General features: G+C 38.8%; 1 long non-coding RNA gene across 1 annotated transcript in view; it reads right to left on the reverse strand.

Annotated features, from left to right (window-relative positions):
* Window positions 1-1,151: 1,151 nt before the first annotated feature.
* Window positions 1,152-25,072, reverse strand: part of LOC145424191 (uncharacterized) — a 109,228-nt gene continuing 85,307 nt past the window's right edge. Inside the window, exon 3 of the long non-coding RNA XR_013905164.1 lies at window positions 1,152-2,304. This is a non-coding gene — a long non-coding RNA (uncharacterized LOC145424191). The remainder of the gene's footprint in view (window positions 2,305-25,072) is intronic.

The following is a 25,072-nucleotide window of genomic DNA, read 5'->3' on the forward strand; positions in this document are numbered from 1 at the left end:
ACGTCTGTTGTTGCTCACAGTGGTCCAAGGGGTCGCTCAAGGAGTTTGTGTGTTTGCTCAGACAAATGAAAAATTAGAGGGAACATTGTTGGCAACCCATTTAAGTAGAGCAGGTAGTTGTACTGCCCTCTAGTGGAAGACAATGTAATCGTTCTGCCGGTTACTCACGTCGATGGCTTAGAGTACTAATCATTTCTCATGGCATACCTATGTGCCACAGCACAGTGGCTGGGAAACACTGATCAACAAACAACATTATGGCTTTAATGTAAGTAAAAAGTTTAAATACTTGTTTTACCATTTTGTGAACCAGTTATTCAACACAAAACAGTGATTATGCAACTTTATGCAACACTGCTTCTCATGAAATACCATCTGTATTTGGGAACAGTTCTACAGCCTGACAATCCAGCCTGTTCTACAGTTTACTACACTGTATTCTTTTTCTCGACGCCCCTGGTCTTGTTCTTGGTCCCCACTGTGACACCCCATTTAAGAAACTCGGCTCTGCCACCCACACATTTAAAGTGTAATTATTTTATGAGTTTTAGCAGCAATTATGAAGGAAAACTTTGGTAGCCTTTAAAATTAAAAAAGGAAGCATACATAGAATTACACAGTCTACTGTGACATGGCAGTCATGCCAGCAAGCAGAAACAAAGAGTCATCAGACCCTTGACTGACTGCGTTTGAATGTTTGTTTTAGCGACTCAGTGTTTGTAAGGTTGTAAAGCTATGTCATAATGTTAATGGATGGAATAAATGCTGTACATTCATAAATATTAATGGATTATTCAGAGCTTTAGTACTGCACCAAATTACAACAATCAGATTAACAGCTCTTGGCAACAGTGGGAAGGAAAACCTACCTTTTTACAGGAAGAAACCTCAGCCAGAACAGGCTCAGGTTGGTGGTAAGGGGAGGAAAACATTATTTTCATGTAGTTATTTGAAAAAAAATATAAATGTCTCTTTTATTATGTTTATGTATTCATTTAGCAGGGCTCTGAAATCAAGGCTGAACCCACAATACAGCATCGCACTATGGTCCCATCTTCCTGTACCATGATTGTGATACCCAACAGTGGGTATGTCTACATAGAGCATGTAAATGTATACAAACGCTTTTCTTTCTACATTTTTTTCCAACATTTTATTCAGACAAATCGAGTGTGAGCCAGAATAACTGTTACAAGTTGCATCACATGACAGTGAATAATATGCCTGCGAGCTTCCAACGACTGTTGGCAGCAAAACCAGAAAGTTTGTTTTCACTCGTCTTCAGCTGTCAGCTCACATTTATAAATCAATCTGAGAAGCCAGTCGCTACGCAGCCCGTTGCTGTTTCATAACATGCTCGTCTTGCTTAGTCAGACTGCTTCTCCCCCCCCCCCCCACTCTCAGCCTCTCCCTCTGTTCCACTCTCTGCTTCCCTCCTCTGCTTTTTCCATTCGGTTTCATTTTGCTTTGCATCTTTCCTTTCCACTTCCTCCTTTTGATTCCCTTTATTCCATCACACTCCTTCTCCGTCTGTGTATCACAACTCTCTGGGGTTTTGATCCGATCATTGGAGATGATGTCAGCGAGCCTTATTGTGGCTTCATGTGATATGTGCTCGTGCATCTCGATACCAAGCTTGGTGTAAATATATCTTGGCTGCTGGCGAAGCAGAAGCGTTAGTTTGCGTTATCTGTGATGTCGTTAGTGATGGTAATAAGGAGAACCGGCCAAAAATCAGGGAGAAAGAATTAATCATTTGCTGGCTCCACTATGCTAAGGCAAGATCTGTGTGACTAAGACACATACACACACTCAAGCAGTGGCAGTGATATTTAGATACAGCAGGGTGCAGTCGTTCTATTCTCTGAGCCTTGGAAGACTGCGATTGGTGGTGCAGCGGACTTCAAGGCAGTGGATGTCTCCCCCGGGGGATAGAGCCATGTGACAGTCCGAGAAAGAGAGAGAGCGAGAGAGAGGGGGCCAAATGATGGAATATGAGTATTTATCTGCACGGAAACCTGCTACAAATGTCAAATGTGAAGGCCCTGTCCTTTAGTCCTTTTACACACAATGTTTCCAGCTCGCTTGTCAGCCTGCGATCAGATGGGCGTCCAGGTGAGGTTGTTGGTAAATGATTGCAATATTTCATCTTTTTCTTAACAGCACACCTGGCAAAATTTAATTTTTTCCCCTGGGTTTCTTCCATATCTCCACAGTGTGCCCCAACTTCCAGATAAACTCCCGTGATGCAAGCATCCATAAATTTTGTGAGTTGATTGAATGTCGCCGAAATCGCCAGACCGTCTATGAAACAAACACACACAATGCACATAATGGGAACCTTTCTGTCACCACAACCCGGCAACTCACAACCCAATTTGCAGAACAGGCATGCAGCTGCTGTCTGTGCAGCGTCAGCTGTTGTTGTTGCTAAACCACTTCTTTATATATTTATTTATTTGCACAAAGACACAGAAAAGATCGGCATTAAAAACACACACACACAGAAAATGTATAATACATTGAGCAGAACTCTGGTTGGCTGCAGTTTGGGAGCACCTGGATATTTCCCTATGACTGTTGATGTGGCCTGTTGTGAATGTAGCAGCGGTATTATCAGAAGATAGAAAGAGTGGATGGATATCTCAGAAGCTACGCAAGTCAGTCTGTAGTCCTAATACATTCTATAGGTGGTGGTCTCAAATTTTCTGTGACTGAACTGTTCATATCATATCACCAAAATCATTTAACTTGCTCTGTTGCTTGTAGTTCATCAATTAGTCCTAAAAAGTGCCTAAAATGTGTATGCTATACAAAAGTTGTATATGCTATATACTAGACATTTAAATTGGCTGGCTAGGAAATCACCAAAACGAAACACAAATACCAACAAGGGAGAAAGGTATTAGCATAGACGTCACAGTAAATATCAAAGCATTGCAGCAAAGCAAATCTGAGGGCAGTGCCAGATGAACAATGAAACTCAAATAGGCCAGTGAGAGGTAAAAATTAGATACATTTAAGGGATGAGCGCACTGAACACTCTGCTTTTTATCATAATGATTGCAAACAACAATAGGTTTGTGTTAATTTGGCAGACCTATAGATTTGGCTGAAACTAAGCCTCTCACTTGAATGCGGGAACATACTGACACAGGCCATTTGTTTTCTGCCAAATAACCACATTGATCCTTCCCTCTGTGTCACAGATTTTGCATTCAAATCATCCAGCACAGACTTGACTAAAAACTGACTTGTGTAAATTGAATTCAATGATGGTTTTTATTTGTCAAAATCATTTTTCACTGGGTTGGACAAAAACTCTATTCTGATTAAAATTCTAAGGATAAGTACATTGAAATTCTCTGATTTCTTACCGACAGGTGATCTACCTGACAAATGCTTCTTGGCATCCTTATCAGCGAACTGACTGTGTGAATTCTCAAGCTTTTTCAGGCCATGGACCCTCAGAGGGGAGAATTTTGATATCAATGGCATCTTAAATATAACATCAACTGTACCAGAATGTGTCATAGTTGTTTTACCAACTTCTACAAAACTTTCAAAGCCTCTGTCTTTGGAATCGGTCACCGACTGGTGTCTAGGCATGACTGGGGATTTAGCTACAAATTTCACAGTGACCACTGATGGGAATAATGGCATTACAAGTAACAGCGTTACTAACGGCGTTACTTTTTTCAGTAATGAGTAATCTAATTACTACTTCTATCGTTACAATGCCGTTACCGTTACTAACAAGAAAATGCGGTGCGGTTGCGTTACTATTTTTCAACAAACAGACGGTTTAAGCTGTCTTCAGCTTACCGCACCTTGCCGCATCAGTTGCACGGAACTACGTAAGTAATCTGGGCGCTACAGCTTTAAGCAGCTGCGCCCACTCCCGTGGACGGCAATCGCTTTCTGCCCGACGATCACTTTTTGGTACAACACCTGGAGCTAGGGGGCAAAACAATCGCATGAGTGCTGCTGTTTGACCGAGGAAGAATAAAGTAGACGTGGTAAAATGGTCAAAATGGTCAAAATGGTAAATAGCCTGTATTTGCATAGCGCTTTACTAGTCCCTATGGACCCCAAAGCGCTTTACAGTACATTCAGTCATTCACCCATTCACACACCGGTGATGGCAAGCTACATTGTAGCCACAGCTGCCCTGGCAAAGGTGAGGCTGCCGGACACTGGCGCCACCGAGCCCTCTGACCACCACCAGTAAGCAACGGGTGAGGTGTCATGCCCAAGGATACAACGACCAAGACTGCCGGAGCTGGGTTTCGAACCGGCAACCTTCCGATTACAAGATGAACTGCCAACTCTTGAGCCACGATCGTGGTAAGCCAATCACATGACCACTTCAAGATGACAAAGCAACAAGGTGATATGTGTATATATATATATATATATATATATATATATATATGTGGCTGTAGCTCAGGTGGTAGAGCAGGTCATCTACTGATCGGAAGGTTGGTGGTTCGATTCCCGGCTTCCCCTAGTCTGCATGCCAAATATCCTTGGGCAAGATACTAACCCGAAATTGCTCTCCGATGCATCCATCGGAGTATGAATGTGTGTGAATGTCAGTTGTGCTTGTGTGAATGGGTGTGAATGGGTGAATGCACAAGTTGTGTAAAGCGCTTTGAGTGCTCAGAAGAGTGGAAAAGCGCTATATAAGAACTAGTCCATTTACCATTTACCATATATATACCAATTTCTAAATTGTGTTGACAGGTCATGTTTACTGTCTAAGGACAGCGCTAGCAAGCACTTTCTGCTTATGAGAGTGCTTGCTAGAGCTTTAAAACAAACACCAACAAACAACAGCTCTTTCGTGTTCGTGGAAAAATGCACCATGTCGACCAATCAAAAGTGATATGGCAACATGACATTTGGCTGTTTAGGAAGAGGGGGACGTTTTAGGAGTGATCGCGAGAGAGAGAGAGAAAGAAAGACAGCAGAAAAAGAGAGAGAGAGTGAGTTTTGAGATGTGAGAGATTTGTGACGTTCAGCATGTTTGGATTGTGTAGTTAATGTGTTGTCTTGTGTAGTTAGTGTGTAGTGTTGTAGATAGTGTTGTGTTGTGTGTCAGAACAATGAGGTGACTGCTGTCTCCGGGTAGAAAACAGGAGGAGTGATACACCTGCTGCTGTCAGACCTGCAGGTATCAGGCTGTGATGTTCTCCTTTATAGTGGACAGAAATTTTTGGGGTGGCACAAATAATTTGTGTGGCATCTTATTGAATGCAGAACAGCTGATTGTTGTGTAAATAGTTTGAAATGGTTATTAAAAAGGGGGTAAAAGGGTAAATGGCTGCAAATAACTTTGTTGTTTGCAAAACTTGTTCATATGATTTTAAAACTGACAATTTATATTTGCATTTAAAGTTATGAAATATGATTCATTAAAGATGTTTGTGGTTGTTACAGTAAAAATATAACTTTTTCTACTCGGATTTTATGTTTTTTTTGTCTGATTTTAGATCAATTGTGTTAATAGAGTATGCCAACATGAAAACATAAATGTAAATCCAGACACGTGAGGTTGTGCTGAAAAGGATTATACCAAACAAGCAAAGTAAATAGTTTTTAAAAGTAAAATGTAGAGGTCAAATCAAAAGTAGCTAAAAATGGCCAGTTATACCCCGGAAAAAATGTTAAACTTTTTTTTCAAAGTAACGCAATAGTTAGTTTTCAAGTAATTAATTACTTTTAGAATCTTGTAACTAAGTTACTAACTCAGTTATTTATTTTGAAGAAGTAACTAGTAACTATAATTAATTACTTTTTCAAAGTAACTTTCCCAACAGTGACTGCCAGCAGGGTCTTCAGGCCTTAATGGTAACAGGGGCTTTAACTGGATGTATGGCAATAAAGTCATTATGGCTTCATTGAGAGGTCTGACAGAAGGCAATGATATAGGAATTGTCTGTTTGTAACTATGATCTACAGTACTTGAGTAAATTTAAAGATTTTATGAGAGTGCCAATGTCCAATTTCACTCATGTTAGAATAATGCAGATAGGTATCCAGTTCATAAAGAAAGTTTGAACCCATTGGTGGTATTGAACTGGTTGTGCACTGGCTAACCTTGCCATAATTTTTCAGCATGCTGGTTCTTGTTTTAAATTTTAGCCCAGATTGTGGGCTAAAATTTTAACAACTTAGGTTCTTAAAGCTAAGTTGGCTTTGTTGCCTAAATTGTAACCGTGTAAAGACAAAAATATGAATACAAAATATTGACATGACACATGAAACAGCGGCACGCTACATGTATTTATGAGATATGACATAGCAAGGAATGCAAGAACTTATTAAACCGGTATACAGGTGTCAGGTTCAAGGTTTAATTGTCTAGTGTGGGTAATGAAATAATTCTAATGATATTAAATCCCAGACTTAGGTCGTATCATTAACCGTGTAATTTATTTCAACTACAATCTGTAACCACTTAGTAAGGTGATGAGATTAGAAAAGGTGAATGGCCGCAACCAGCAGGTGCAGTATAACTGCTTGCTGCTTGACAGCACTTTAACTGATAAAGAACATGCTTGATTTCATAATGGACTAATTTCACAATTAATTTACTGACTAAATGAAGCTGTTAATTGTTCTGTTACATTTCCTCTTTGAACGAACAATGCCATCGTTTTTTAGTCTTTACACATACTGCGACATGTTTTTGTGTTCTTTGTTTTTTTCCCTCTTCTTTCTGCTATTGTAGGTTATTGTTAATATGAGGTTAAATGGAGCAAAATAAAATGTTCAAATATCAAAATAGAAGTAACAAAAACTTTCAGTGGTTACACACATTCAGTAGGCTTAGTAGAAAGCTGCTAATGCTAGCAAGCCAGCACAGTTTCAGGCACAAAGATCTCTAAGCCCACTTTACCTGAGTTTGACATGGCAGCAGGAGGCCGGCTTCACTGGGATCAACTTTGCTTGCAGATGATCAAACAGGAGCTCTCTGAATCCACTGAATCAGTCCTTCAAACAGTGTTTCCAAAATGGTCTGCAATGAGGCAAGTCCAGGTCTAGCTCAGGGTTTAATGGAAACCTTACATTATTGTTCCAACGTACACTCACTTGCCTTTTTGTTAGGCACTCCTGTTCAACTCCTCAATAACACTTATCAGCCAATCACATGGAAACAACTCGATGAATTTTGGTGATGTAGACACGATGAAAACGATCTGCTGAAATTTGAGTGACTTTAAATGGGGTATGATTGTTAGTGCCAGTTGGGCTGGTCTGAGTATGTAAGAAACTTAATTTACTGGGATTTTTGCACATCATATCTAAGGTTTACTGAGAAAAAAAGTATACAAAAGAGGGGGAGTGAAATTGTCCTCTTGTTGCCAGAGATTTAAAGATATGAACCAAGCATTGAGCTAATAGGAACTCAAGAGTAACTTAAAGAACTGTTCATTATAACCAAGCAGAAAGCAGAAGAGCATCTTTAAATGTACAACACATTGAACCATTAAGCATGGGCTATAGCAGCAGAAGAAGACACTGAGTGCCATTTTGAACCCTTGAAAATGGGAACCTGTATAAAAAAGTCCATTATTTTTAAGGGTGCAAAGTATATCCCTTTAATTAAAGCTGAAGGTCTACACTTCAATCACATACTGATGATTCAATTTACTACCACAGTGGTGGTGTAAAAATGCATAACTACAAAAACTGTATCTAGGAGATAAATCTGGCATTTTTTCAGTTCAGTGTTTTTGTACATAGTCCCTGACTAATAAAAAATAACAATAAACTAGGATGCATCCACAGTAAAATGCTGAGTATTTTCTTTATCATATTTTGTTTAGCTGACTTTCAACCAGTTTCAGAAAATACTAAATTATTCACATTTTCATGCAAAAAGAAGATTTTTTTTTCGTACTTAACAAAAACTGACTTGTACTTTTCTTCCCTTTTTGTTTTGACATTTTCATCTCAGTGTTGGACCGACGGCCTGCATAAGTTTTAGTTTTAATTTAGTCTTAATGAACTATTATAACCACAGTTGGCCTCTGTGGTAAGAACTCAGAAAACATCCCAAAGCTTTTGAAAGCATCATTTGTTTTCGCCTGAACTATTGATCATTGTACTGAGTTTGAAAAAACAACACATTGTTGTAATATTGATGGTGAGGATAATTAAGCCTGAAGGAGTCGGTAAGGTTCCCATGGGTCTTTGATAGGTACCCAGAGGATCCAACTCTTGAAAGAGTACAGTCAACTGTGCATCCTTTGGCTCATAATAGGAAACAGTGATGGAGAAATACAAAACAAAGTATGTGTCATTCGTACCACTACAATGGAGAGAAATGTTTGAGGGAGGTTATGCTGCCCGCTGTCTGTTTTATGGGAAACAATTTCCCCCTATTCAGCATGACAAAAATTAATGCACTCCGAAACCCACATTGCACAAACACTGACTAAGTGGTATGTAAGAAGTGGACACAATTAAGGTAACGTCACACGAAGGGTGGAATTTCAGCTTTGAGGCAAATAAATCACTGCTAGAAATGCACCGGAGAGTCATTAATTTGAATGCTAGTCAGCAGTATGGGTCTGATTAAACAGGGGTTTGACAACAACTTCTTTAATGTCACTTTTTAAAGCAACATGAGGAAGTGTTCCAAAGAGGCCACTGAGTACCCAATTTGCAGGTGCGCTGGCAACAAAATCTACAAATTGTTTGGCAAGAAGAACGTGTTGAAAAATAAAACATATGCCAAGAATGAACAAACTGTTTGCAAGCTTTTGTGTGCCAAGGTGTACACAGGAACAAAAACACACTAACTGGATGTTTACTAAGTAGTTTACAAATTGGGGGAACTAAAATATGACTCACAGTTTGTACTTCACATGTTGTCTTATAAGCAGATGTTTATAAAGCTGCCATATGTGAAAATCACTTGTATAGAACATATAATTGGATAAGATGTGCATAGCCTGGTATGATGCAAACAAAAACCTGCAATTCTGCATAATGAATGTTGTAAATGTGCCAGAAATTCTTTCACTGTATTTTCATTCTTGCTAACTTTATGTTGAGGAAGACAAATTATAACTTCCAGCCACAGTTGCTAACTGAATCTGTCATATTTAAACAGGCCTTGATGATTCTAATGATTCTTTAAATTGCAATTTTACCACTACAAAGAAGACTATGACATTTTATAGTATTTGCTTCCTTTGGTGTGGATGTTGTTTACCTCATGTTAACCATGACTGGAGATATGAGAGAAGGCCTTGTGTTAAGGTCTTTGTTATGCACCTTTGTTGTCGTTTTTGCGCTTTCTTCTGTTCTTCCCTTTCTTTTATGCCTTCCTGTCTTTGGCATTTTTTTGTGTGTGTCAGTGTTTCTTTATTTCCTTCAGTCCTTGAACCTGACACTTGTATTTCTTATTTTAAAAAGCTTTCTTTTGTTTTTATTTCCTGCCTTTGTCTTCTTCCCTCCATTTATCCACACAGTAAGTAAGCTTTATTTATTATAGCGCTTTTCAAGGGCAAATTTGACAAAGTGTCTACAGTACAGAATATGTTTGTTCAGTTAGCCAATTAGCTTTTGTGTTATCATTTTGTCAGGCTAGCTACCTACTGTGAGTGTCATTCCTTGCATCTCACACATTTTCTTCCCGAATTTTGTTTTTCCTGATTGCTTTTTGCATTATTTAGTTGGAGATTCACAAAAAACGTGATTTCTATCTCGCCTCATACAACTCTTTTTTTCTTAATAAAGTATACATCAATGTTGCATTGAGACAATTCGAATTCATGAGTAGTTGCATTAGGCTGGTGACGATGAAAAGAAAGGGGAGAATAAAACAAATCTCAGTGCAAATAAAAGCTAAAGACAGAGGTTAATACCACTTACTTGGCTTTTAACTTCCACTTGATTAGATTTGATTAAATTAAGACACAGGTAAATGCTGTTGGTTTAGCTAATTGGATTTAGTTTGAGTCATTTGGAACAGATATGGATGGTGAAGTAAATAAATGTCTTAACTTTGCAGATTATGTTGGGTAAAGCTGAGGTTACGAAACAAGTGCAAAATCTCTTGTTTGTCCGTTTGTGGATACAGCAGGATAATAGAGATTTCAAAAATGTTGACCAGTAAAGAAGTGTGAAATGGTGAATAAAAAGAACCATTTTTGAATTTGACATGGGTGCCTTGCCGAGTATACAGAGTAATAAGATACATATTCGCTATTTGAATGTATAAAGGCTCTCAATTGAAAAATATGATCATATCTGAATAGTGAATGCAGACATATTATCACCACAGGAACAATTTCTTTTCACACAAAGCATGGTTTAATGTCTTTACCGTTTTGTTACAGTGATTATTTGGTGAGAAAAAAAAACTCGGGCAATGAAAATTTGTTAGGGAATAATGTTTTTTTTTTCTTTTTTCGTTGTGAATTAATATTTCATTCCCTCTCTAAGACGTGAGTCATATGAAGATGCATTTTCCTCAACCATAATTTATTACGCGAAATGTGCTGTACAAAAATTGCGACACAAAAATACAAGCATTTATTTTTTCAAACAAGTGAGACAAAAATATCAAACAACAGACTGCTTAATAGGGCACATTAAAGTGATTGCTTGGAAATGTCAAATAAATATCAAACTTTAATCTTACGAGAGACCATCAGATCCCAAACCCCTCCTGGACAAATTTCAGAAGCAGCAGCTCAAAGTGGGAGTGTGATTTTTATCCCGCCATCCATCTTTATCAGCAGTCGCAGCAGGCGAGGCAAAATCGTCATCGCCGGCCACGTGCTCCAGCTCTTTCTGGGGGACCCTGAGGCTTTCCCAGGCCTGATAGGATATGTAATCCCTCCAGTGTATTCTAGATTGGTTCAAGGGTCTTCTCCTGTTTGAGAGTTCAAAGAGTACTTCCAGATTGAGTCATCAGGTGTGAGATTCTAATAAGTCCAAACAGTTCAACTGACTCTTGCGAATGGAGATCCTTATAGTTTGTTCTATTTACTGATGCTACATACACATATGGGAACATAGGGATCCATTCTTATTTGGTTATAATGGAACAGAGATTGAGGGCTTATCTTTAAAATCTGCTTTATCAACATGACTTCAAGTCACAGCAGACCGATACACCTTTCAGGCTCAGAGTAATCTCACACCACTCTTGACCTGAAACTGTTACTTAAGAAAGAATTCCAAAAGAATATTCCAAATAAACACTATACGTCTAAAATGTAGCTAAAAAATATTGATTATAAAATGTTTATTATAAGTTCGTTTTAAGTTAAAGATCACAAATAGCTCTGTCAAACTATAAATTACCATTTAAGATTTGTACATTTATATTTTCATCATCTTTTTCTTAGCATCTCTTTCTCCTCTTATTCTTCATCTGCGTCAGACGTCAGGGTCAGAATATTCATATTTTTTTCCTAAATAGTGTTGCAGTTAGCTATTGTCAGGAGATTAGACAACTAACCTGCAACTTTACATCTGACAGTCAGCCAGCTATAACAACAACAGCTGGTCGTAAGCTAGCTAGGTGTTAGCTAACATTAGGTCAGCTGGCTTTGGCCATTATGGGCTACAGAGGGTTAATATTTGTAAATGAGGCTGTGATAACAAGTTAGCTAACTAGCTAAAATATAAATATTCCTTGAGATTTTTAAAATGTTCATGATCAGTTCAGTGTAAACCAATATTGGTATGGGTAGCAATATGGGTAGCATATTTAAACATGAATTGCTAACTTAAATCAGAGGTTCTAATTTTTTTTCACCAAAAATATATTTAAAACGTATTTTTATGGGAAATTGTATTGTAAGCATGTACATTGTATAGCAACTAAACAGCATCTGTAAATTATAATTATGACTAGGCAATTGGGAAGCTACTTTAAACATTTATATGCTTTTAGAACATAATCATAAATATTGCTTGAATAATATCAACAAATATGGACGCATATGTTCTAACAGGACAAGCTTTCTACTCTGTCATCCCTCCTATACAGTCTGACCATGGCATAACTTGTGTGAAGCTGGAACAAAAATAGACTATTTCTGCACCAGGAATAAAGGGCCTAATTGGTACAAGAGCTAACAATCAGTGAACACCAGCCAGCAGAAAAGTGTGGCAGCTACAGAAGCATACATTTGCAGTCAGAGAGAGTATTTCTCATAAATTGCCTTTTCTATTTAAACTTCTCACTATGCTACTTTAAACAGGCTCTCCAGGGCTCAATTGTGTAATTCACCAATGTGTCCGAACATAAAAACAACACATATCTCATTTTGCAAAATGCAGGTCCACACAGGTTATTACTCTGCATTGGCCATAAAAGCTACATCTACTTGACCACCCACTCAGTGTGTCTGTGTGAAGTATACAGGTAAAATATTGATGCTCTGTAAAGCTGCTGCTGCCTAGGCCCGAGCACGCAAACTATATGCAATCAATATAGTTTAAAAACCCATGCTGCCAATCCTTATGTTTATGACCCAGAAATATTACTCCTTTAATTATGAGCAAAGCAGAAGCTAAAGGCATTCTCCTGTGCAAACACACGCACAGCTCACAGGTTGCAGCCTTTTATAATAAGTTTAATACCAGAGCTTTCACTCCTGGGTAATCAATCTGTAATTCATCATTATTTATCCAGCGCGCAAAAGGCCCCAGAGGACCAGCATATGCACACAAATCTACACCTTATACATACACACACACACACACCCAGACACACAAACACATATGGCAGCTCCATTGGGAACGGGCTGCCATATGCACGTGCATATGAGCGTGCGTACAAAACACACTTATGGAAACCCTGGAGGTGTCTTTGCCCATTTGGAAGTATTAAGGGATTGTGGTGGAAAGGTAATTACAAGCACAGAGGCGGGGAGTGAGGGACAAACACAGGACAACACTACACTCTGAGGCCTACTGACAATACTGATAGAGAGTCATGAAGTGGACTCAAGACTTCTTTAGTCAGAATAGTTTAAGACCAGTCCCTATCAAAGTGGTAAGTGAGTCCTGAAGCATATGTAGTAGGGTCTTGACACCCAATAAAGTTTGGTTAAATAAAGCATCCATGATCCCAGTATAAAAAAGGCTGTTCCAGTGATCAATCACCAAGAGCCTCATCTTTTCCGTCAAAGTAAGACCATCCATCCATCCATCCATCCATCCATCCATCCATCCATCCATCCATCCATCCATCCATCCATCTTGGGCTTATTTGAAGTCAGGTCATAGTGGCAGCAAACTGGCAGGGTATTCTCAGTGTCCTTTTCCACAGCAACAAACTTCCAAGAGAAAGCGTCCTGAAGGAATCTTGATTAGATGCCCATACTGCCTCAGCTGTCTCCTTTGAAAGAGCAGCAACTCTACTCCAACCTCCATCCAGATGTCCAAACTCCTAACCCTATCTCCAAGTCTGAAGCCAAGTACCCTACACAGGAAACTCATATCAGTCTCTTTTATCCACAATCTTATTCTTTCAGTCGCTAATCAGAGCTGATAAAGTGACTGGGAAATTGAAAGCTTTGCCTTCTGGCCATGATTCCTACACCTCGCATTACTGTTCATGCCATACCAATTTGTATGAAACCATCCCATATCTCGTGAACAACCTTCCAAACTATTTGGCCATTTCACTTGGGGCACCTACTCGTGGTACTGACTGCAGCATTATTGCAAGGAGAACAGCTTTGTATAGGCAGTTATACCACTTTATACATGAGGCCTATTTTTAGAAATTATCCAAATATCAGATAAGTAGTTGCACTTTTACAGGGTGAGACCTACCAAAAGAAATGAATCATTCTACATTTAATTCATTAAATGTGGACTTGGATAAAAGTCCACATGTGTGAATGTGAGACTGAATGAATAGTGGAATTCTAAAGTGCTTTGAGGGTCTGGAAAAGCGCTATATAAATGCAATCCATTGTTATTATTATTATTTTTATTAAAAGTTTATTTATGAATGAAATAAAGAACATTTTCCAGCTTAATGGTGTGTTGTTGTGTCAGATATTAAGAAGTACCTGTCACAGCCCACCAGGGGCCAAAAGCCTAAACTCTGAAAATTTCTGAACTGGTTAATAACTACAAGCATGTGCAATGATCACTGATTCTGGATCAGCCACTTTATGATGCTTTGAGCTACATTCAGAGGCCAGTTGCTATTAGTGGAAGAGTACATTTTGAAAACCTGTTACTTGCTATAAAACAAAAAAAGAAAGAATAACCAAAGTCATCATCTGCCTAAATATGATGGCAATATGGATAACAGATGAAACCTTAAATGTTCTATTGGCGACCTTGAATCTTTTTTTTTTTTCCAGTTGTGGCACAGGATGGATAAAAACCCAAAAATTATCAGTAGAAAGTTTTTCGGATTATAGTTTAAGACGTATTTGCATGGCTGATACTGCATTTACTAATGCAATTAGGGAGGGATTTCTGAATCAGCTGCCTTGTGATGTAATCTAAGTGCCTTTCACATAGACAATTTAGAGCAAGAACCCTGCATTCACAGAAAGGGCAGATTAGTGAATGAAATCCATCTTTAGAACTCTGATCCACCGCACAGCATGCAGCAGCCACAAGTGCATGCTCAAAAAAATCCACAAGAGATCAAAAAAAGGTCCACTTTAAGTACATCACAGCACGACCAAAGCATCGAAAACATTTCCGTCCCATGAATTAAATAGTCCGGGCAGACAAACTGCTGCTGCTCAGAATATTTTAAAAGGCCAAATAAAGCAGCATTAACGGATTAGACATAGCTGTAGAGAAAGAGAGGCAGATGGAATGAACTTTAAAAATGGTTATAACTTGAATGAGCCATGCATGCAGTTAGCCATTAACTACAATGACATACTGTAATACAGCCCTCTGCTTGGCCTAATGTAATGCTATTAGTGGCTCAATCGCTCACCATTACACATCCCCTGCCATGAAAGGGTCCATTTTACTATGACATGATGCACAAAGCAGTGGGGCAAATTGTGACTTTGCACTTAAAAGATGGGTCGATGATGGTGAGGTCAGTGAGCCATTTATTTATTGGCCAAGGTCGTTCCTAATTAAAGAATGAGAAAGAAGGTGCCTGAGATGGAGAAGTTGTTTCTTTTAAAGCTGCACATCTCTTCTGCTGCTCAACAGCTACGCCAACATAACTGACAGGAACAGGCCAACTGCACAGTCTGCCACTGTCCACTGTGATTATTGATTCCCTTAGGGTCCCTGCGTCTGTCTCATGACTCCCTCTGAACAATCCCAATCCTTCCCCCTCCCTTTACTCAGCTGGGAGTCATTGTGTACATCACTGGCTGTTCCTACTGCAGTCTGCAAATTTCATCTGGTTTCCATGTCTTTGTTAGTCAGGAGTGTTGTTGTGACGCTCTCATATTAAAAGTTAAATTACAATAAACAAATATCTGTATATGAATGTGCATAATCTAATGGAAAGGATTGTTACATTTCTTTAGTCCGAAATGTAAATACTTATGTATAATTGTCTATTTTAGTTGCATACATAGACATTTCACTTTAGATTTATTTATTTCTGATAAATCACCAGTTCACAACAAGTTCTCTCAATGCAGTTTAATGTGCTATTGTAAGTCAACTTAAATACCCTTGTAACAGCAAGCAAAAGAAGTGAGAACCCCAATGACCCAATGGTTCACTATAGTATGAGTAAGTAAGTAAGTAAGTAAGTAAAATTTATTTATATAGCGCTTTTCACAGATAAAAATCACAAAGTGCTTTACAACACAGGAAATGGGAATATAAAAACAATATAACAGTAAATAAAACAATGTAAAACAATAAAACTATAAAAACAGCATAAGAAGAAATTAATCAAATGCTTTTCTAAATAAAAATGTCTTCAGCTGTTTCTTAAAAGAATCAATGGAGTCCGTGCAGTGAAGAGACAGAGGGAGAGAATTCCACAGCCGTGGTGCCACAGTCTGAAAGGCCCGATCACCACGAGTTTTAAAACGAGTGCGCGGTACCACCAGCAGTCTCTGATCTAATAACCTTAAAGTAGTTGGCAACAAAACAAGAGTTCCTTCTTACAGGAAGGAAGACAGTCACCAGATGCAATGTCAGACTCATTAGGTACTGCCCAACAATGATTGTTCTTCGATCTTTCCACCTTTTTATAAATTGTTATTATTTTAAGGGGAGGGGTGTTACGCCCCCTGGCCTCATGTGGGCCCGCCTTCCTGATGGAAATTCGAACCTTTGTTTTGAGTAGCTGCCTGTGAGATGACTAGATGATTAGTGTTCTGTTAGTGTTATTGTGTTATTTGAATATATGAGTTTTTTTGTTTAAATCACCCCATTGCCTAATAAGTCGTTTCACTAACGGTTTTCAGTTGTGGTAATAAACCTTTTGTTTTTCTTTTTATCTAACCCTCCTGTCTCTGGGCCCTCCCGTCACCTAGCAGAGCCAGGGTGTAACAAAAAATCAGTAGGAGAGAGAAGCAGCAACAAGGCCCATACTACATAACAGAGTAGACCTCATTAACAACTCTGAGCATGAAAGTATGAGTTGGGATAGAGGTGGGTTGCAAAGAAGCTTGCAGTTTGTAGCAAATACAGGCACATTATGTGGGCTGGCACTGAGCTGATCTCAATGATCTAATGAAATTGCAGTTGAGCTTGGGTCTGTGGTCTGCCAGATTAGCACGTTGCTAGGCTAAATGCAAATTTAGCATTGCTAAATTTGAATTTTGAATGCTAGTTTAACTTAAGCGTGTCACTTTAATGTTTTTCTTTTCATTGTCAGTCTTCATAAGGTGCTTTTATACATGAATTCTAGAGAATCTGTTAGCGACATTATACAAAGTTGCCTTTTCTCACACATGGCAGGAGAAAGGCAGATGTGTTTTCCACAAATAGAAATACTCCTCTTGGCTTATGCCAGGGTACTGCCTGGGTAGAACTTGCAAGAGGCATGACACGTAATGACCATGACCACTTGCTTCTGCATATAATTACCTGCACTATTTTTACAAGAAGGCAATCAGATATCACATACCTGACTAAGCTGAACGTTTGCATTTAACATGCACCTTCTTTAGGTCTAGAAACATTTAAGACTGCAGTGCATGTGTGGAAGTGGCTCCTAGAAAGGACTATTTAGGTATTACATAGTTATTGCATAGGCAGGTATTTGTATGTGTCAGTAATACCAGCGCAGCCCTTTCCAGTTTGTAGTGTGAAGTGGTTCAAAGGAAAGCAATAGCCTGCTTCAATTTTCTATTTGCAATCTGCGTTTTTAAAACCATACTTCATTTAAGATTGTTGTTTGTGACAAACAACAATCTTAAATTGTTTAACAGATATTTATGTGTGGTTGTTAAGAGATTTCATTAAATACAGTTATTAGAAACATATATTTATCTATCTGTTAATACATGTATATTTTTTTCTATTAAAGCAGAGAACATGGACAGTAACATTTTTCTTTAGCAATTAATTGAATAACAAAATCTGCTGCAATCAGCTGTAAAATACAAAAGACGTCATAATTAATACAAATACACTGTAATATAAGTCAATCCTACACGCTGACGTTGACATAGAGAGGGTGTATTATTCACTGACTCAAAATAGTGAAAGATACGCACTACTTGCCCCTGTTTGACTGGAGTTGATACACACTTCTAGCACTGTTTCCATTCATTACTGTGGGTACATCAGAAGGAAACGCAATAAATACAATATTCAGTGACTTTGTTGGTTTTCCTTTCTTTCGTGGGACTAATTGATGCTAACACAAATACCGTAATTGTCGGGCTATAAGCCGCTACTTTTTCCACAAGCTTTGAACCCTGCGGCTTTTAGTCAGGTGCGGCTTTTCTATGGATTGTCCATGATTTTTGTGATATCGTACGACGATTTGTTTTGTTTGTTCCGCTGTTGTACGGCACTACGTTGCCTGGCGGAAGGGCATGTGATCAGACACACAGTATCGGGGTTCAAGAGTGGTGTGTTGGTCACGTGTCCATCCGCCAGACAACATAGTGCCGTACAAGTAGCGCGAAAAACAATGCGAAAAGCAAGTTATGCTCAACTCCACCAGTGGAATCTGACAGCGTGGAAAAGTGTGAAAACATCAATGATCACCAACGGATTTCGAAGGGCTGAATGCTGCATGATGGAGAGGAGGACACCGCCACGGCCCTTCTGAGGGTGTTCGACTCTGACACTGACAACGAGGATTTCTTTGGTTTTGAAAGTGACAACGAAGGAAAGAAGCTGAGAGTGGATGACGAGGCCACCCTGAGCCTGTTTGTATCCGACACTGGAGAAGAGGACTTTGGTGGTTTTAGTGGGCAGGAAGATGGTGGTGAATGACTGACTTTTCTTCTTGTTAAAGCCGTGTCGCTGCACCTGAGCCTAAAAGGTAGTCTGAATCTATTTTTCTGGTGTGCTGTAGGTTATTGTTATGTACTACATTTGTTACTCATTTATGAAGCACAGTACATGTTTCCTACTTGTAATTACCGCTACTTGTACATATACCTAAAAAGTTATGCAAATATGTACCCATAACTTGTTTTTCAAAATATTAATAAAAGGGGTGTGTCTCCAAACAGCCATCTCTTTCCTGACAATTCCCTTTGTGCATATTCTCTTACATATGATAAGTCAACATTGAAACACCTGCGGCCTTTAGTCAGGTGCGGCTAATGTATGTACAAAACAGGATTTTCCCCTGATTTTAGCTTGTGCGGCTAATATTCGGGTGCGCTTTGTAGTCCGGGAAATACGGTAATCCAAATGGAAAATTTTATATCACAACACCTTTTTTTCTGATAAAACTATGGAAGCTGCTTGGTCTGCAGCAAGAATCATCACCATGTGTCACCAATTCTTTCATCTCTAGTTTGTTTCCAGTTGCGTTGAAAATGAACTTTCCCTATTTTTTTTGTTTTCTATACAGTATTTATTTTATTGAAACGCACATGCATGATTTCACATCCTCTCACTTACTTAATGAACCTTCATCCTTGAAATGTCCTGCTATTTTATTGAGATGCAAACCCAGTGTGAGAGCATTTACTCTAGGCAGCCCACCCAAAACAGAGAGCTGTATTTTTAGAAAAGTTTTCAGAGGTGCTATCGATCATTCACCCAATTCCCAGCAGAATGATTATTACAGGTGACTTTCTTGCTCTGTTCTGACAATCCTGCTCAGTCAAAAGAGATGAATTTTATACATTCTACACAAGTCAGAAATAACTCATATAGATATGGACTCTGGAGTGTGATGTACGTGATTGACTCATTGATGCCAACCACAGTTACTGACACTGTTTGTCACAGGGCAAAAAAAAGAAGAAGAGTCATTACTAATAATTTCACAGAATAGTAAAATATCTAAAAATGTCTGTCAGTTGCTTATTAGTGGTTTAGATTTTCTTTCTTCTGTTTGAGGAAATGGATTTTATGCATTCAGTGACACGTGTTTTTATTGTTTCTATTATGTGTTGGATGGCGTTCTGGGGGTTGTTTTTGGTGGTTTGAATGGTCTCCATTTTCTGTTGTTGTTGAATTTGACTGCTCCAGTTTCATGACAGACTTGTAATGGTTTCAATTAGGAGGCTCAGTAGGTTTTCTGATGATATTGCCATTAAGCTTCCAATAAAGCTATTAAAAATATACACAGTTTTGTCCCAGATATTTCTCCTCGGTAAGGACGGTGAGAATTCCTCAGACAAGATGGTCACATTTCTTTCATCCATTCATCCATTTGCTTCCGCTTATCCTTTTCAGGGTCGCGGGGGGCGCTGGAGCCTATCCCAGCTGTCATGGGCGAGAGGCGGGGTACACCCTGGACAGGTCGCCAGTTTGTCGCAGGGCTAACACACAGAGACAGACAACCATTTGCACTCACATTCACTCCCGCATTCATACCTATGGGCAAATTTAGACTAATCAAATAACTTATCCCCACAAACTGCATGTTTTTGGACAGTGGGAGGGAGCCAGAGTGCCCGGAGGGAACTCACATTTCTTCTGCAAAAAAATAGAGCAGAAATCCATATTGTCTATACCTGACATATAGTCTTTGTATACCACAAAAAGTGCTTTGGTGAACTGTGGAACATGCTTGTTGTTGTGTAAAAAATGGAAATGTTTACAAATGGTTTTTTTGTTTTGTTTTTTATGATAAGGATAAAAATGAGAGCGGCTGGTGTGCAGACCCCCTCCATTTCTATCGCTATCATCCATCAGCCTTGGGATGAAGACTTTCAGGAGATGCATCATTGTCTGCCAGCTGTTGTCAACAAGCCTCCCTCCTCCACCCTCTGTCTTTTGAAAATCTATTTCTTGACTTTTTCCACATCTCAGGACTGTACTGTGCATTCTCTCTGTCTATTAAATGTAAGTATTAAGTGTTTTGCATGACCATAACATCATAATCCTTAAAATTACACCGACAAGAGCTTATGTGTCCTTAAAACCTCTTTCAGATGGCTCGTTTGACCATTTCACATTGTAAAAGAATATAAAGGCATACATATTGTATATTTTGTTAAAACAGTAAAAGATAAGTCACATGTTGATGCAGCTAATGAGGCCAATCAAACACATCTGTTTAAAAAGTACAAATTATGAGTGAGGACCAAAATGAAAGCATTAAAATGTACTTGGTACAGTGTGACACTACAGCTTTATTAACATGATATTAACTAGCACAATAGTGTTGTAGATTAGCCTTTGTCTACCATGAAAATAAGGTGACATTAGCTTAGCGTGGCTTACACCCACCGTTTACCTCTTTGTGACCAGTTTCACACTAGAAGTTTTCGCCAGCCTCATGACCTGTGTGACTGACATTCCAAGAAAAAAAAAGGTAATTTAACAAACTAATATTCAATATAATTATTATGTGTCGTCATCCTAATACAGTTGTAGTACTAGTTTAAACGAACAACTAAATATGAAAACTTTGCCATAGGTCTTAAGTAATTTGTGTTTTTCAGGCCGTCCACACAGTCTCCTTGCTGGCATCTGCATCAGACCTCCCAGTGATGACATCAGAAACACTCATTTGTTGAGTCAGTTGTTATCCAACGCTGTATCAACAACTACTTGGCAGTATCAGTACTTGCCAGATTAAACAGGAGTCAAATTAAGCATATCAACAAATGACTAATTAATTTTTTTGTTTTGTTTGTTGCATGTGTGTGTGTGCAAAAAAACCCAACAGATTTTTAAGTCAAGGTTTTCAAGTCCGGTCAGTATAAGCATCTGTAAATATAGCGCTATTCTTGGATGGTTATATATAAAATACCCCTAACATGTGTACACATGTACATATTCCTCGTGTCGTGGCTTTAGAAAAGTTCTGTAGGGAGAATGACCAGAGCGACTGACACTCAGAGATCACAATTCAACTAAAGGACAAACAAAGTATAAATACTATAAATTAGTGGTTATTATTAAAGTCTGTTGCAACACAACTGAACATGAGGATAAAAGACCTCCACTTCAAAAGCGGACATACAAAAAAAAAGATGAAACACTTGTGGGTTCCCATATAAGCAGAAAATATAGAACTTATGAAGGTGCCAATGTTGCCTTTTATTTTCTTATTTAGAGTGTGGCTAATAGCTTGAAATGTGCCTCGAAGGATGTGGGAAATGAGCCTGCGCTGTGTTTGGTTTAGCACATAGTGGATTTTGAAAGCAGCAAACTAAATTTAGACAGGTTGAATTTGACACAGCCAGACGTGAGTGCGCATGCGCTAACAGACACAGTCATTAGGCTTTCAACAAACATCATCTGGGTGGAATGATGAGTCTTTAGTGGTGCATTTGTTTCCTTCACATTACTGAGGAGAGGAAGGTGGGGGTGGACGGATAGAGGGGGAGTGCTGCTGGTTGTGGTGGCGGAAGGGGGGCTGCTATTGATATGCTCCATGCAGTGCCAACACCTGACTAATTTCATGCAGCCATTCAAATGACTGCCTCCTTTGGCTCGTCTGTGCTTCCTGCCGACTCCCCGCTGAGCATACTCACAGAGGAACAGGTCAATGCAAATGAGACACAGACCTTTTAAAAGGGACAGTTGGCTCTAAATCAAGAGACAAGTATGCCATATGATAGCCATGCTTAATTGAGTATTATATATTAAGGTGGCAAAAATAAGGAATAAATAATCTTTCAACTGTGTGATAATACACTGTCACACACATAATACAGATTATTGGAAATTATTCTTTTAATTGAATCGCTTGTACACAGGTTTGTTTGTTTGTTTTTTGCCAAAGGTACAACCTGATAATAGGTGAAGACATGCAAAACTGGTACAGCCAAAGAGGTGGATCCTAGCAATGTTAAAAGACATATGTTGTTAAATAAAATTGCGTTACTAATTATATTTATTGCTATATATGTTGGTGATGAAGCTATTTAGCTATTAGATGGAGAGCCATTTGAACTGCTATTTGTGTGGAATCTATTCTGCCTCCCATATTGTCACATACCAGTGTTAAGCCTCAGTGACACAGGCGTATAGACTGGTTTGGAGCCCCTGGCAAAATGGGTATTCCTCAACCAGCTGGTGAGTAGCAGCTGAAGATTGCTAGGAGTCACTGTGAAATCTGTTGTTAAAGCCAAGAACAGGTCAGTGACCAGCTGGCAGCTAGTATTCCTCATGGCTTTGGCGAATGGCAGCTGGATGTTACTGGCTGTGAAACTGGTTGTAGAGGTGTTGCACTAAAAGGTCTTTGCAATTGCTTTGGTTGCTAGCAGACTGCTACAGTCATCTATAGCTTGCATGGAGGAGTTATGTAACAAAGAAACTGAGGATGTTTGCATTTAATTTCTCTATTTCTTGTTTGCATTGTGCCAAACAAGTTTCAAAACCACTCAATGTTTAGCTGTTTGCAAACAAGTCGATATCTTAATGCAAAATGCAAGAAAACGAGGCAATCTGCTAATGACCAAAGCAAACAAGAAGGTTTTCAGTGCAGCACTGTCTTTGCGACAAAGTTCAATGCCAGCAAAAACTTTGCAACCAGTTTGGAGAGACATAGATTTCCTTTCTGACTGGTGGTTAGCAGATGGTTTCCCAGTGACCTCTGGGCCTGTGTGACTGAGGCCTAACTCCGAAGCTTCAGCTTCAGTGGTCACTGTATGAGACCAGTAACCATGGTAAACAGTGAAATTAGTATCCACACAGTCCCAGAAAAGGGAAATGAATAAACAGGTATAATCTAGCAAAACAGTATAATGTAGCAGTACCCTGCAGGTCAGAAAATGACATTAAAAGAGTATTAGCTGGATTGGAAAATTAGGCAAAGAGATGACCCTTGAATTTAAATTTGAAGAGAAGGGGTTCCTGACTAAATGTATTTGACAAGTTGGGATCAAGAATCTGTTGGGTGAGCATCCTGAGAGACTTTCTGATGAGGCAGACCCCCTTAGGCAAAGAAGATAAACAAAGAGCTACATTCATTAGGAGCAAACAGACTAGAGTTATAAAACTGAGCTGAGCAAAATGGCTAAGAATGGATGGAAAAACAGAGCTATTAAGGTAGAAAGTAGGTGTGTCAGTAGTTTAGGATTGGGAAGGAAGTGGCACATTTACATTGAAGACTACAGAAAGAAAGGAAGGAAGGAAGGAAGGAAGGAAGGAAGGAAGGAAGGAAGGAAGGAAGGAAGAAAGAAAGAAAGAAAGAAAGAAAGAAAGAAAGAAAGAAAGAAAGAAAGAAAGAAAGAAAGAAAGAACTAAACAGAACTTTTGGTATATATTATAACTTGACAAGTTTTTAATGGTCACATTAGAGAACTAAGTAAATATAGTCTTTGGCTGAGCTTGACTATATTGCCTAGCCACAGTCCCCCAGATTCCACTACCAGCCCACATCAAACGTTACCCTTCTGCACACCCACTTGGCAAAGCTCATATAAGCCATGCTGGTTAGGCCAAAGTTACTGGGCATCTGTAAGCTACTTTGCAACCCACATCCATCACATCTCCTCCATTTCATGCTGTATCTAACTTCATACACTACACTACTACTATCTTCTTATTTACCATTCAAGTAGACTTACTGAATTGAAAAAAAAGCGTCAAGATTAAAAATCATCCGCTTGTGACGAAGACTACTCATTATGATAGTGAAATATTTTGTGTGCGTATAATTGCACTGATTGAATAAAATGCTACAACATCAAACAAGAACACGTTTCAATTAATGCTGGTGTCTGAGAATCGAATTAAAAAGTAATTTATTTAATAAAAAACGTGGTCTATTTGCATGAGTTAAGCAGCTGATATCAGATGCATGAAAATAAAAGCTGGACTTAGAGAGAGCCCCCTTTCCCCCTTTTCTTTAAACTAAACTGTTTGTTATGCAGGGTGATACCCACATGGAAAAGGGAACAAAACTGTCGTTATTATTTTTATGCATTTCCTAACCACAGCTTGACCAGTGTGTCCTCGGGGTAAATACAACTGGATAAAAGCATGCAGAATATAGCAGTAATTGAGCTGTGTGGGATTTAGCTGTCAAGTAGTTAATGTACCCATGAAATAAATTGGATTAGCACGTTAACAATGCCTCTTCCTGATGTTTAAAACAGTGTAGACTGCTCTGAGGAAAACTAAGCTGAAAACAACATAGTGGACATATAAAGTTAGGCCTTCAAGTGAATAAGTTAAACTGGACAAACTTTACAGGCTGGCTACCTCAAAGTTCAACCCACATTTACTAGTTAGCAGTAACCACAAATTATAGCTATGATCAATTAATAATATGGCATATTATAGCAAAATAACTACATTTATCAAAAAACAATCGTTTAAGGCCAGACATTTCTGAACCAAATGTCATGTCAATTCATCCAATAGTCTAGACATCCAAAATGACAAACGTCAACAAGATAAGTAGTACCGATCCATGTAGCAGATGTGCAATGAAAATGACTGGATAATTAGATGAAAAACACTTTGATGTGCATGTTTGTTGATAGCACATTCTTTCTTTGAGTAATCCTTCAAACTGACAAGCAAGGAC

Source organism: Astatotilapia calliptera, chromosome 23 (genome assembly GCF_964374335.1).
Source record: "Astatotilapia calliptera chromosome 23, fAstCal68.1, whole genome shotgun sequence".
Classification (NCBI taxonomy): domain Eukaryota; kingdom Metazoa; phylum Chordata; class Actinopteri; order Cichliformes; family Cichlidae; genus Astatotilapia; species Astatotilapia calliptera.